Here is a 2810-nt window from a genome sequence, read left to right as displayed (position 1 = left end):
CCTCTGACAGTCTTCAGTCTTTCCTTGTTTTTCATGACCTTCACAAGCTTTAGGAATACTGTCCAGGTATCCTGTAGGATGTCTCCCAATCTGGATTTGTCTGATTATTTTGCTCATGATTAGACTGGGGTTATGGACTTATGGAAGGAACACTGCAGAGGTGAAGCATCCTGTTTCTGTCCATGCAGGCTGCTGTGCTTTCCTTCTCAGATACAATGCTTTTCTGCAGAGGTCCAAACTCAAACGTCTTCAAAAGCCAGGCAGGTAATATAACTGAGGTGAAGAAGTGGAAAAGAGCAGAATCAAAAGACAGAAAAAAACAAAGGGCAATGGCAAAGCTGAGAGTGCTTTCTCAACTGAAAGGCATGCAAATTCATGTTTTGTCTACAATACTCTGCTGGTCAAATCGAACATTCTATAGGTTGACTCAGGCTCCTCCATGGTAAAAACTTGGTGCCATACTCTTTTTTTTTTTTTTTTTTTTTGAGGCGGAGTCTCGCTCTGTCGCCCGGACTGGAGTGCAGTGGCCCGATCTCAGCTCACTGCAAGCTCCGCCTCCCGGGTTTGCGCCATTCTCCCGCCTCAGCCTCCCGAGTAGCTGGGACTACAGGCGCCCGCCACCGCGCCCGGCTATTTTTTGTATTTTAGTAGAGACGGGGTTTCACTGTGTTAGCCAGGATGGTCTCGATCTCCTGACCTCGTGATCCGCCCGTCTCGGCCTCCCAAAGTGCTGGGATTACAGGCTTGAGCCACCGCGCCCGGCCAGTGCCATACTCTTAAGCATATAGGGTTATACAGACAAGACCGAGGCTAGTCTTTCCGGGCTATACTAACCCTTTTCTCATGTCAGCAACTTTTGTCCTGAATGTAGCTTCTTGGTAACATTTCCTTGGAAAGATGTAAAAAACAGCTTTCAGATGGAAGCCAAGAGCTCTTGATCCCAGCAGGTTGCTCACTTGTCAGTGTCCATGTAGCTGACTCACCTTAGGCCTAGATGTTAGAATCCATTTTCTTATCAACCTCACACAGTTATAGTGCAATATGAATCATTTGTTACACTTCTATGAATGGGTTATTGAGCATTTCTGTACGTGCATTCATATATCAATCAAGATAGGCTAGGTTACGCTGCAGTAAAAAAACAGCCCCCAGGTCTCAGTGGCTTAACATTACAAGTTTCACTAGGATGACCATACATTTTCAAATTGTGCCTATTGTCCCTTTTACTCTCAAAATGGTCCAGTTTGAAATCCTAGTTCTCAATGATACTACATGTCCAAAGCAAGTCAGAAGAAGGATATGAAGACTCAAGCTGGCAGCGGCATCATCTTGACACATGTTTTCACTATCATTTGGCAGTTAGAAGGGAATGTAGCAAATTGCACATCAACTTGTAAGACTTCCACTCACAAACATTAACTGCAGCTAATCACATGGCCAAATCTAGCTTCCAAGGGGGAAGTGAAGTTCAATGTCTAGAAAGTGAAAGCCAGAAATAATTTGTGAATAATACTAATGACTGGATCAGTTAGGATCAAATGTTTTATGTGAAAATCATCAAAACTGTGATGGTATTTGGCAACTATCAGTGAAGATGATGTCTATAAATGCTTCAACTGATTTTATCAATGTGAAGATTAATTTTATTTGTCTACTTGACTGGGTTAAGGGATGCCCAGGTAGCAGGTAAAACAATATTTCTGGGTGTATCTCTGAGGATGTTTCCAGAAAAGATAAGAATTTGAATCAGTGGGCTAAGTAAAGAAGCTCTGCCCTCACCAGTGTGAGTGGGCACCATCCATAGTTTGAAGGCGTGAACAGAATAAAAAGGCAGAGTAAGAATGAATTCATTCCCTCTGTTTGAGGTGAGACCTTCATTTTCTCATGTCCTCAGGCATCAGCACTCTTCGTTCTCAGGCCTTCAGACTTGGGCTAAATCATATCACCAGCTTTTCTGGTTCTCCAGCTTGCAGATGGCAGATCATGGGACCTCTTGGCCTCTGTAACCATGCTAGCCAATTTCCATAATGAGTCCCTCTCATCTTTCTCTTTCTCTGTCATCTAATTGTCTCTCTCTTAGTGGTTCTGTTTCTCTGGAGAATGCTGACTAATATGGTTGGGAACATTTATTGTGTTACCCTTATAGGCCATGTTTCCCACTCTCAACACACGCATGGATATTATGAAAAGGAGATGCTCTGGGACTCCATCTCTTTGTGGCCTTGAGTTGGCTTCTACTCACCTCTGCCCTTATCTCACTCATGATACCATGCTGCATTCAAATTCCTTCACCATAGCTCTTTCTATTTCTTCATCCATTTTTGCTTACTCTTGATTTTTAAGAGTGGCAAGGCATCTCACTCATACCCTTTCTCTCTGGCCATAACTTGTCAGATAGAAAATTTTTTTTTTCAAATTTGTCCCAGTCATGGAAACTCCTGTTCTTTAAGATTTTTCTCAATGCAGTATAGACAGTTTACACGAATCATTTTACAAAATATGTTTTAATAGGCCAGGCACGGTGGCTCACTCCTGTGGTCCCAGCACTTTGGGAGGCTGAAGCAGGCAGATCACAAGGCCAGGAGTTTGAGACCAGCCTGATCAACATGGTGAAACCCCATCTCTACTAAAATCACAAAAATTAGCTGGATGTGGTGGTGCACGCCTTAATCCCAGCTATTCAGGAGGCTGAGGCAGGAGAATTGCTTGAACTCAGGAGGTGGAGGTTGCAGTGAGCTGAGATTGCACCATTGCACTCCAGCCTGGGAAACAGACAGAGACCCCATCTCAAAAAAAAACAAAAAAAAAAA

Source organism: Rhinopithecus bieti, unplaced genomic scaffold, assembly GCF_001698545.2.
Source record: "Rhinopithecus bieti isolate Rb0 unplaced genomic scaffold, ASM169854v2 scaffold_33903, whole genome shotgun sequence".
In the NCBI taxonomy this organism is placed as follows: Eukaryota; Metazoa; Chordata; class Mammalia; order Primates; family Cercopithecidae; genus Rhinopithecus; species Rhinopithecus bieti.
This window is presented reverse-complemented; position numbering follows the sequence as displayed.